Source organism: Heterocephalus glaber, unplaced genomic scaffold (genome assembly GCF_053883595.1).
Source record: "Heterocephalus glaber isolate CG9 unplaced genomic scaffold, H.glaber_assembly_v1.0 deba00001720, whole genome shotgun sequence".
Classification (NCBI taxonomy): Eukaryota; Metazoa; Chordata; class Mammalia; order Rodentia; family Bathyergidae; genus Heterocephalus; species Heterocephalus glaber.
Window position 1 is genome coordinate 10,512,047 of NW_028258433.1, and position 13,496 is coordinate 10,525,542.

A 13,496-nucleotide genomic window follows, 5' to 3' on the forward strand; every position below is an offset into this window, starting at 1 on the left:
GCAGCTTGTAGACCTTATTTCAGCAAGAATAAATTTCTAAACAAAATTCATAGTATTATTCAGGAAAAAAGTATTCAAGTATATTCAAAATATATTTTAAAACACATAAATTATATAACAACATATATGTCTCTCTATTTAATATATTCAATAAAATATATATAGGAAGGTGGACAAATTTTGAAGTAATGACAGACATGTAAATATAGTAGATATATAGTATAACAGTTATGTGATAGGAAAATATTTATGATTTTTATTAGTACAAAGACACTGGAGCATAACACTACTGAGTCATATTTATACTTGAAATTATATATACATATATAATTATATATACATATAAATCCATATGTTTATTTCCCATTTAGAATGTAATTCCATTTAGAAATGTAATATTCCTCATCCTTCTTCATAGACAGGTCCATAGATAGTTTTACCTACTATATCTTCAAGTCTGATTAAAATAGAGTTAGAACACTCAAATGTTATTTTCAGTGACATTTTTTCTTTAGGAGAGGCAACTGAAAAAATTTAAAAACTTTTTGGAAAGAAAGTGATTTTTTAATAAAAATACACCTATTTTTATTGAGATAGCATGTTTTAGATTTAGAAATGCTCTGGAATGTCAAGAGGAAAAAATAGATTATAACACACACATAACTATACACACCGATACTTAGTTCACTCAGAGAAAAACCCAGAAGGCTGTTCTTATAGATAAAATAAATTTAAGAAGAAAATGAAGAACAAATAGAGAAAAGACAAAAATGTATAAAGAGCAAGGACTGGTCATTTGAGAAAAGCAAATTAAAACAACACTGAGATTCCATCTCACTCCAAAAAGAATGGCTGTTATCAAGAAATCAACTAATAACAAACACTGATGAGGCTGTGGGAAAAAAGGAACTCTCTTCCACTGTTGGTGGGAGTGTAAATTGGTACAACAACTTTGAAAATCAGTGTGGAGAGACCTCAAAAAACTAAAAGTAGAGGTCTATTTGACCCAGCTATTGTCTTCATATTATCTTCCCCAAAGAGTTAAAAACATCATACCACAGCGACATGCACACCCATGGTTACAGCAGCACAATTTGTAATAATCAAATCTTGGAAACAGCCTAAATGCTCATCAATCAATGAATGGATAAAAAAGATGAGAGTTTTTTATACAATGGAGTACTACTCTGCCATAAACAAAGATAAACTTGAGGTATTTTTAGGTAAGTGGATGCACCTTGAGACAATACTTTTAAGTGAAATAAATCGCATATGTTTAAATATTGCATTGTTGCTTCTGTGTGAGAAATCAAAAGTGTAAATGAGAACCAAAATAGATGATAGGTATTGGGAAGTAGGAAGAAAATATTCAAATGGGAAGGGGATAAGAAAAGGTCCAAGGGTTTGGGGATGGTGGAAGGGAAAGGGGAAAGGGAAGAAGGGAAAGAAAAAAATTATGAGAAAAAAAAAATGGAATCAAACTCTATGTAGATAGGGAAGGGTGGAGGGGGTGAAGGGTGCACAGGTAATGGGAGAAAAAATAAAAACTAAGATGCATCATGTTCTGGTACAAACACCCAATGATAAATGTAAATGTATTTTATACCTAAAATGTACCAATAAATATATATATTAAAAAAATTAAAAAAACAAATGGGAAGGGGAACAAGGGAGGAGGTAAGGGGGAAGGGAAGAAAGGGAAAAGGGAAAAATGGAAACAAAGCTTTTGTAAATAAGGAGGGGAAGAGGGGTTGAAGGGAGTGGAGGGAAATGGAGGAGGGGAATTAAGATATATTGCATACAGGTAAAAATTCCCTATGATGAATGTGATCAATGTGTATGACAAATATGTACTAATAAAAATTAAATTAAATTAAATAAATAATGGTCCATAAAGGGTTCACTAGGACTTTGATTGAAAGAATGAAAATAATGACATATGAGTATATATACTTGTGCAATCTCCAACTTTCAAGGTTACAAAGAAGGGAATGTATTTGTCACTTTATTTAAGTATGTAGAATAAATAACAACAGACAATGAACTAACACCAAACTTCCTTTGCTGTCTTTGAAATCTACAAGACAGAATAATTCAATTTATAGACAATTGTCAATAAAAGGATGTGACTGAAGAATTCTATATCTAGTCATATTATCATTCTATTCTTACAATTATTAAGTGGAATGGCCAAAGATGTCATATAAAAACTCATAAAATAAATTAATAAACAATAAAATATATTTGCAACATATGAAATGTAGCTAATATTTATATTGCACAAAAAACCTACATACTAAAAGAAAGCTATAAATAACTCAATAGATATATGGACACTTATAAACATTTATTTCACAGAAGAAAATCAATCGTTTAGAAACAAAAAAAATGATCTCATTAACAAAGAAAGGAAAATTAAAACAATAATAAAATATGACTTTTGCTCATGACATTGCCAAATCTGAGGAGCAAAATTTATGCCTTTGGAGGCAAACTGGAGAAATGTAAATTATTCCAACCTTTTTGGAGATTATCTAGCTATAATATGCATTCTGAGATCCACAATCTCACTTCTAGGAACCTTTCTTAGATAAAAGTAGGCACAGTGAGAACATTTCTTTACACCACTGCTGTTCTTTATTCCTAGTTTATATGTCCACATATCAAAATGAGTCACAGATTAAAAATATTTATTAAAAAGGTATCTGTAATGAACATGTACAGAACATGTAATATTTTTCCTTATCATTCCCTAAACACTAGGGTATAATAATGTACATAGCCCTTACACTGTATTAAGAATTATAAGTAACATAGAGATAACAAAGTATTTGGGAGGATGTGTCTAATCAATATGCAAGTACTGTATCTTTTTATCTAAAGGACTTAAGCATCAGCAGATTTTACTTCTAGAGATGCTGTAACACATTCCCCATGGATAACAAAAGAGGACTGCATATTTCATCATTGTTTGTCATGATAGAAATTTGGGCATAACTTAAATGTTTTTCAAAGAAAAATGTTTGAGCAAAACATGCCTATCATTGTATAAAATATATATGCCACTGTGTATTTGAAGTACAAAGTGTATGTTGTACATATCACCCTGGAGGGATGCTCCCGAGGTCTTGTTTTGTCATTGTGGGAAGTTGTAGTGTAATTATTTATATAAAAGGTCTTTATTTTAGGTTCTTTAAACACTAGCTGAAAATTTACTTTATATCTGTCATGGTCCTTGGTATTATCTCACTATATCTTAGTTGTTTTATTTGGTGAAGATCTCTATAATCAGTGTGAGCCTGCATCTTAAAATTTACTTATGACCACACTTCACTTGGCTCCTATAAAACTTTTCATTCACAATTTTCTCACTGCTTTGTGCCTTCTCCCTCCCAGTCACCTAATACTGTTAGAAGCCAGTTCAAACATTATAATTCCTGTGACGCCCCTTTGTAAAGCTGAACTGATATTAAGCAGCCTTTTTTGCCCTTAATGGACACGGAGAGAGACAAAGATAATGGTATCTATCCCCAAAGACCACATAAACATCCACTTTCAGAAAACTAGCTCATGAGAACAGTGAGGAGAGCAACTGCATACTATACAATTTCTGATTCTTTTGCTTCCGGTAATGACCCCTCATGTGAAATATTTTCAACTTACCCAAATTTTTGTTACTGATCCATCCAGTACACATATTAAAAACTTAATATTTGTGACTATTTTTACTTTTTGTAAAGTTAACATTCATGTTAAACTGCATTTGCTATGTCTTTTATTGTAAGCCTATTTAAAGTTCCCTTTAAATTAAAAATGACAGCAAAGAGATATACAATTGATTTGAAAAGTGTATGAGGCATGTAGTAAATACAACTATATGTTGAGTGACAGATTTATTTTAAAATATGATCCATATTTGAATCAAATAAACAATAATACGGCAAAAACCATTTCAACTAATTGATACTACTTGGAATCTGATGATAATGACATAGGCTAAGGCTAACATGTATAAAACATCATATGCTATGCCTTTGCTGGGAGCTATTTTCTTATGCAAATCACCATAATCATTTTTGAAGGTATTTTATTATTCTTTTTATCAGCATTATAGAATTTCTTTCCCATAGAAATCCATGCAGCTTGACTTCAGAATCTAAATTCTTCACCAATAGACTCTATTTCTCCCAGGTAAGGCAGCTGTGACATTCTGGGAATAGCTCAGGTATCAAGAAGAAGATATGCATTACATCCTGCTTCAACCATTTTTAGCTGTGTGAAAACGACAGTCAGTTAGCTTCCCTACTTCTTCATTTTCCTATTTTCAAATGTAGACATTTATTTCAGATATTTCTCATTGTAGAATAAGAATTGGAGAAATCAATTCTTATATCAGACTTCTCCAAGTTAATTTCCACAGGGTTGAGGTAAAGATTAGATGTGAGAACCTGCTATATTCTATAAATCACTAAATAACAGGGAGGCACTAGTGTTATGTGACAATCCTGGGATGTTTGGAGATAGATCAGAAAACTGTCTTGTTTAGTTTTTCCACATTCTTCTGTTTCTCTTCACAGAAACACAGACCCAATTATAGGGCTTCATTCATCTGAAGGGTAGAACAATAATTTCCCAGCAAACCTCTTTCATAAGTGTAGATGTCAGATCTAGAAAATGTATTTTTTGTTACTGAAAATTTGAACCATGTATTTTCTGAAATGATATGTTTCTTTATTGTAAACTGCTATAGATACATCCTAAATAGTAACTATTAACTGTTGCCGCATTTTGGATAAAGAACTGGAGGAATATATGTCAACTCTTAAGGAGACATCAATATAGTAACTTTAATTACTACCAGCCTGGATCAGTAACAGAACTTGAGGATTGGTATCACTAACGTCCAGAGTATTAAATTCACACACTTCGCTTGTATTTTAATTTTAAAAATACACATATACACATATACATAAAACATAATAATACATAAACTACATTGAAGGAGAATTTATTAAGTGTTTACTTATTACATGCCTATTTGTTGAAAATATGACAGGCCAAGTTTAAATGTACTTTTCTGTGAATTATTTAATTATACATGAATTCTGGCTAGTGATTCTAGTTTTAATTTCATCTGTTCATGTTTTTCACCTTCTCCTTTTTGAAATTCACTGGTCTTTTGACTCCTATGAGTCCTATTTTCTCTCGATAGTAGCATATATGAACAGATTTTAGTTGTCTTAGTAAGTATTGGTAGGTTTGGGAATGTTATCTAAGTACTGTACACTGTCCTCAACCCCATTGACCACTTTTATCATTTGTAAAATTGATGTTAAAATACTTTTTACTTCTGAGGATTCCTTTAAGGATTAAAAGTAAAGTTGGATATAAAAGTGTTTTGTATATAATATTTAATGAAACATGATCTATTAATAGTATCATCACTATCATCATTATCATTTTCTTTTAAAATTAATTTTATTGGTTCATTTTCGATATAGATAACAATCACATTCATCACAGGAAATTTGTACCTGTACATGATATATCTTGATTCTTCTTTTTTACCCATTTCCCTACCTTTCCTTCAACCTCATTTAGCCTCCTTATTTACAAAAGCTTTATTTCCATTTTTTCTTTATTTTCTCTTTTTCCCCCTTCCTTCTGTTTCCCCCTTCCCTCTGTTCCCCCCTTCCCTAGTTCTCCTTCCAATTTGAATATATTTTTCCCATTTCACAATACCTATTATACATTTTTGTCCTTATTTACACTTTCAGTTTCTCACATAAGAGAAACTATGCACTATTTACACATGTGTGTCTCATTTATTTCACTTAAGAATATTGTCTCAAGGTATATCCATTTACCTAGAAATGCCACGAGTTCATCCTCCTTTATGGCTGAGTAGTAGTTTAGTGTATAAAAAAAAAACCCACATCTTTATCCATCTTTATTGGTTGATAGGCATTTGGGCCATTTCTAAGATGTAGCTATTACAAACTGTGCTGCTCTAAGTGTGTATATATCATTGTGGTATGGTGCTTTTCTGTTGGGAAGACATCAAGAAGGGAGATAGCTGGGTCAAATGGAACCTCTAGCTTTAGTATTCTGAGGCATCTCCACACTGATTTCCACAGTGCTTGCACCAGTCTACATTCCCACCAATAGTGGAGAAAGGTTCCTTTTCCCCTACAGCCCCACCAGAATTTATTATGGGTTGATTTTTTGATAATAGCAATTTTTTCTACAGTGAGATGGAATCTCAGTGTTGTTTTAATTTACATCTCTCAAATGACGGGTGAAGTTGACCACTTTTTTATATATTTATCTGCTATTTGTACTTCATCTGGGAAATATGGATTCATTTCACATGCCCATTTTTAGATTAGGTCTTTAAGATTGAGGGGTCTGATTTTTAAAAATTATTTATGTATTCTAGGTATTAGTCCTTTGTTGTCTGAGGAACAGCTGGCAAAAGTTTTTTCTCTGTGTGCTGTCTCTTCACTCAATTGGTGATTTCTTTTGCTGTGCAAACATTTTTTAATAAGATGAGATCCTAGTTGTTGATTCTTTGTAATATTTCCTGTGCGATCAGGGTTTTGTTCAAAAAGTCTTTTCCTTTATCTATGTCTTCAAGAGTTCTACCTATTCTCTCTTCCAGTAGATTTAGTCTTTCTGTTTTAATATTCAGATCTTTGATCCATTTTGATTTTAGTTTAGTGCATGGTGAGCGACATGGGTTTTTTTGGCATGTGGAAAGCCAGATTTTCCTGCATCATTTATTAAAGAGATTATCTTTCTTCCAGTGAAGGAGTTTGGCCCCTTTGCCAAAGATAGAGTGGCTGAGTGTGTTTGAAGTTGTGTCTGCATTTCCCCAAATTCCACATCTAGATTTCATAACCAAATTTAGTCCTATAGCTGGGTACAATGTCAACATTCAAAATCAATAGCATTCGTGAACACTAATAACAAAGTCACTGAGAGAAAAAGTAGGGAAACCACATATTTAACAATAACATAGAGAAAAATGAAATACTTAGGAATCAATCTAGCGAAGAGGGTGAAAGTCTTTTACATTGACAACTACAGTACTCTGAAAAAAAAGCAAAGAGGATATCAGAAAAATGGAAAGATATCCCTTGCTCTCGGATAGGAAAATCTAATTTAGTGAAAATGATCATACTCCCAAAATTGTTATATAGATCAATGCCATCCTGATCAAATACCAATAGCATACCTTCCAGAGAAAATGACCCTAAAATTCATTTGGAGCCAGAAGAGTTGTAGAATAGCAAAAACATTTGTGGGTAATAAAGGCAAGGCAGGAGGCATCACAATCCCTTACTTGAAATTATAATACATTATCATTTTCTCCAGTGGCTCTTTCTCAGTCACACTGGGGTCTTTTCTCATATTGAGTCCTTGAATACTGTTCCTTTCTAGAGACCAAACTTAATCCCAGTGCCCTCATCATACATTCTCTGCAAAATATAAGCTGTTTTCCTTGTGTTGATTATAGGTTGTGCTAAATATTACTTCTCCAGCCATTGAATAACACATGTAAGCATCCATTTTATACTACTTTTCAAAGTTTTGTGAATACAACAATGTACATAAAAGGCAAAATTCCTGCCTTCATTCAACTCAAATTCTAGAGGGAAAGAAAAAAGACACATGGCAAGAGTAAACAAGGAAATGAAGATATGAATTTACTCCTTGAATGCCATAGAGTAAAATACAATGTTGTAGGGAGAAACAAAGATTACTAAAGGCAATGAGGATTGCTGCCCTATCTACATTTGACAGAATATCTTACTAACATAAGGAGACTTGAATAGAAAGAAGAATGTGAGGGGACATGTTAAGATTTCATTAAGGGCAGACCATTCCTGCAAGAGGATATAACAAGTGAAAGATCCTGAGGCAGGAGTATATAGGGTTATTGTTTTGGTCAACTTGATAGAGGTACTGTTTGTGAGTTGAACAATGATAGAAGAAAAATATATTTTTTAAACTATATATTTTAAAGTGAGGCACAATAGATGCAATTTAAACCATTTGAAGGACTCCATTTCTTACTGGTAGTGAGGAAAAGGCACTGGAACATTTCAAGTACAGGTGTAACCATTTATGACCACTTTGAACAGAATGACCTTGTACTTGTATTGAGAATAGACTAAAAGTTACAGGCATGGGAAGGGGAGTAAACTGATGAGCACTATGATAAGCAGAGAGTTCAGGGTGGTTGAGAGAGACTGCAAAGGAGAATTTGACAAGCGGTCTAATACTGGATGTATTATGAAGATAAAGCCAAGAGAATTTGCTAATGGATTATATATGAGATACCACATGTAACATCACAAAAAGTGGTCAACAATGACTAAACATCCTGGCCCAGACAGGAACTGCCACTTACTGAGAACATTCTGTTTAGAAGTATTCTGGGATACAATAAAGATTAGAATTTGCTTTTGCAGGTTAAATTTGACATAACGTTAGAAATGTGAAGCTCTATACTTGACAGTTATCAACACACAAACAGTATTTAGAGCCATGAGTCTGAATGTCATTTAGCAAGTGAGAAGTAAGTATAGATAGAAAATAGTAGTTAGAAATTTGAACTCCTTGACATTTCAAAATTTAGATTTTGAGAAGATGAGGAAGGACATATAAAGGGTATTGAGAAAATAGACAGAGAAGTAGGAGAAAAGCTTAGAGAGTGTGAAATCTGGAATGCTAAGAAACATATTTAGGTAGATTGGTAGGTATGGTGGTAGAATCATGTGGACATTCTCTCAGGACTAATTCTGTCTTCTTAGTAAGTAGAAAACAATGAGTATCACTTAAGAAAGAGGAGGGGAGAAGAGGTGTGGATTTGTTGTGTAACTGAAGAAAGACAAAAAATAAATGAATCAATCTCAGTGGGAAGAGAGAGAGTACATGCACTCAGGAAATGCAGTGGGAGATTTTGAGCACCACCCATGGACTACCCACTTGCAATGAGTGATCATGTTTTTAGAGAGAAACTAGTTCAAATGGTTTTGTGCTTTTGTTCACTCCTCTGTGTCTGCCTGGATTCAAAACAAAATAGAGAGAGAGAGAGGATGAAATTTGAAATGGAATTTTATCTGATAATGTTATAAAAAGAGCGTGGTTGATGGATGCCCCTTACTGTTACAGAAACCAGAGATAACCATCTTTAAAAGAGTAAAGGTTTATTTTGGCCCACAATTTTGGAGGTTTTAGTTCTCATTGGTTGGGTCTGTGGCTGCATGTGTACATCAATGGTGCGAGTGCATGATGGCTTCAAATCAAGAGAAAAAAGAGACCAGTGTTGGACAACCCCTTCAAAGGGACAGTGCCAATAACCTAAGACCTCTCAAAAGGCCCCACCTCTTTTGTTTTTTTTTTTTTGGTACCAGGGATACAACTCGGGTCTTTAGCTTGCGAGGCAGGCGGTGGAACCACTGAGCTAAATCCCCGGCCCCTAAGGCCCCACCTCTTAATGGTTCTACCACTTCCCAGTAGTACCACACACTTGGGACAAGACTTTAACACAGACTCGTGGGACACATCCCATCTCCAAATAATAACAAGGAGTAAGAGAAAACTTATCCGTAGATGAGAGGCCATAATGACACGCTATGGAAAAATAATATAGAACGTAATATCACAAGGGATGAGGGGCCGAGTAAAATTTAGAATAAGGGTGTTAGAAAAGGAAGCAGGGAAAAAATCATGACCCTGGAGGCAGTATAGTTAATAATAACAGTCCTGTGTGTGGATATGGGAGTGTGTGGTTGAGGTAAGGTGGAGTTAAAGACAATATTGGAGAGAAACAAAGATAGATTGAGAGAAGCCAGGAATATTTTAGGATTTGGACAAGACCATTGTTGAGGAGTATGACAGTAAATCTGAGAGTAAAATCTTGATGCAATGAAATTAAGTGGAACACAGTAAATGGGGCATTTATACAGTTAGAAACAAAGAACAACGTCGTGAAAGAATCGCTAAGGAACAAGGCCCAGTGGTATGAGAGGGACTCAAATTTCAGTTAGAAATAAAGGGGCCTTCAATAAAGTTTTAGTTTTCCTCTTAAAATTCTTATCCAATCCTGTGTTAGCTACATGGTGGACAAATCATATTTTTGTTATGTTGAAAATGCTCTCTTTTAATAACTATATATGTTTTTGAGTATATATTCATATACAATTTTAAATTGTTTTCTGATACTGGTGCCTATCATGCATGAAATAAATTTAATTAATTTCTAAAATCTATTTTGGTTTTCTATATTGATATTATATATCATGACTTTTAAAAACATTTTTATTAATTTTAATAACTTATTTGTAGACTTTTTTGTGTGGACAAATTATCTGAACATGCTTTTTATATTTTCCTGTCCTCATTTCTTTTTACTTTTTGTTTTTCAAACCAAGGATTTCAATAGAGTATTGCATAGAATATTCAATTTTACTATTGAAAATGAGAAACTTTATTTTGTTACTGATATTCTATTTTTCTTGTACCACTATTTTAAATGATAGAAGCTGTTTCTCTTTTGTCAGATTCTCCAAAATGAATTAAGAAAAGGTTTTTGTCTATTCCGCTCTTGGTTTGCTAAAGTTTTTGTTGTATATTTCCCCTCTTATAGATGAACACAAAATTCATCAAAAGCTTTCATGTTCATTCTTTTATTTAGTTATAATTATGTGTTTCACCTTTCCATGCTAAGGTAATGAATTACATTTTTAAAAAAAATATTTTTCTTAAGATTTTTGAATTTACATCTTCAATGAGTTGAGCATAAATTTTCTGTTATCTTTTCTAACTTTGATAGTAAAGTTATACAAGTTCACAATATTAGAAATATTTATGAAAGATTGGAATAGTATATTTCAATAGCATTTATTTATTTTTAATCATTATGTTTTAAATATATCATTTTATCATATTGATTTCAAATATTTTGCAAGTTTTAATTTCTGTGTGCATGTTTATTATAAAAAATGTTGGTATTACTCTCATCTTAATAAAAATATCTATTGGCCTTTTTTCCTCCAGATTTTGCTCAGTGAAATCCAGGCACTAATTCATTAAAATAGGGCAGTGATTTGAGAACAAATGGTAACTTTAAAGGCTTACCCATGGGACTTTATATAGGATAAATATCTTACTTTAAGCTTTAAAAACTCAAGAACATGTGTAAATTCAAGCCCTGGAAAGAGATTCAATGTTCACATAATTTAATTGAATATAATATTATCTCTTTACTCTATATGGAATTCAGCTGCTATTTGATACTTCAGATAGATTTAAATGTTTGAAAAACATTCTTGTTCTGGTTGTATAGTATTTTAATTAATAGTATATAGTAATTTCTTAATCACCATCTTTATTTTTAGGTGTGTAATACATTCTCCATTTTGCATGTGTGAAAGAATGACTGTAAAAACATGAATACTTCTTTTGCTTTGGTTTTGCTTTCACTAAACAGTGCTAAATTGATTTTCCAGAAAGATTCTCTTCCAAAATTATGGGTATCCATTTTTCTATATTGATGGTGTATTAAATGTAGGAAATTACATAATTGCTTACTGTGTTTTGCTTATCTATCATTAAGTGTAAATAGAATTATTTTGATCAATCTTATCATACTGTTTGTAACTTCATTTTTTCCAGATATTTTGAATTTTATGATCTTATTTTAAATATACAAAATAATAATAGTACTAAATTATTACAGATCTAGTTCACTTGAAAATAAACAGTATCTTTCAGAGGTAAAAAATTACTGAAAGATTAATCTTCATTTTTTCACATTTTATATATTTTTTCATTATATTTACTAAAGGGTGCTGCTATTCATGAATTAATGTAGATTTACATTAATTAATAAAATTTGATAGAACTATGTGGAGTCAGTCCTATTATTTGAGGTTCAAAGTCAGGTAGGAAAGCTGAATGCCTGGCTACTGTAAGTAGGCAATTGGATGTGTGGTTGGATCATTTGTTTTAAAAAGAATTGAGGAGATAAAGCTAAGGGGTCGGGCATCTTGGCTCATCCACTCATTGGCTGGCTGGCCTCAAGCGCCTCATTAGTTATTCACCAGCTTCCCCTTTAGAGATAATAGCACTAACTGATTATTCACAGAATCAAGTGACCTCAGGATGATGAAACTGCTTAGACACTCCTTACAAATGTAAGGAGATATAAAGTTTTATTCGTAATATTGAACATGAAGATACAGAAAATGATTGCAAATGTGGCTTCACTTTTTTTTTTTTTTTTTTTTTTTTCCGGTACCAGGGATCCAGCTCAGGACCTTGCGCTTGCTTGCTGCGAGGCAGGCACGGTGCCTCTGAGCTAAATCCCTAGCCCCTGGACTTACATTTTTAAGAATGGAAAATTACATTTAAGAATATTAAAGTTTTAGGGCCGGGGATTTAGCTCAGTGTTTCCGAGGCCTGCCTCGCAAGCGCAAGGTCCCGAGTTCCATCCCCGGTACCAAAAAAAAAAAAAAAAAAAAAGAATATTAAAGTTTTATATTTCACATATAAATATTAAAAGAACTGGCCTGGTAAGTCGGTATAAGATTCCTAAATTTCATGTCACTTTCTTTAATTACTATAATAGCACAATTGAAGATTCCCAAAGAAACAACTCAATACCTAATTTGCTTGTGTATTTCATGACCTCTTTCTCATTCACTGACTTTAATTTTGCTAGTGTGCAAAAGCACTATGATCTGTGAGACATTGATATTTTTCCATTATAAAAGCTATATGCCCAATTATCTAAAGATCTTTCTTTCTTTCTTTCTTTCTTTCTTTCTTTCTTTCTTTCTTTTTTTTTTTTTGGTACTGGGGATCGAACTTGGGTCCTTGCACTTCCGAGGCATGCGCCAGAACCACAGCGTCTAAAGATTTTTATGTGCAGAATTAAAACAGAAAACAAAATGTGCTCTAATACCAATACCCAGGGATACGTCTATACATAGTCTATCCCTATATATGTGTTTTATATGGAAAATTTGAAGCATGATTTATATGTGTGTGCATATGTATATATACATATATACATATATACATATATATACATATATACACATATATACATATATATACATATATACATATATACATACATATATACTATATATATTTATATTTTTTCTAACAAATACAGATGTTTATGAGAATTGCAATTTTTCAAGGAAAATACCACTCTTTATGTGGAGATCTGACTGTGCCAAGTTGGAAGGGTCCCCAAATGTTATACTACACATTATTATGATGAAGTAGTGGCCAAATTGTAAGGAAAATATACTCTCAGATAATTTCTTAACAAAAGTGTGAATGTTGTTTTCATTCTGAAAATTACCTAGGTCAGAATTTTCACCTTAACTATACGGATCATTGAGGTTTGATTTTATCTTGACAAATTCTTCTTTTCCTGATAGTATTTTAATGAGTAAAAATGCTTTTAAATC

General features: G+C 32.4%; 1 protein-coding gene across 4 annotated transcripts in view; it reads right to left on the reverse strand.

Moving 5' to 3' along the window:
* Trpc4 (transient receptor potential cation channel subfamily C member 4) overlaps positions 1 to 13,496 on the reverse strand; it is a 246,401-nt gene that overhangs the window by 146,820 nt on the left and 86,085 nt on the right. The gene's annotated exons all lie outside the window — the stretch shown is intronic.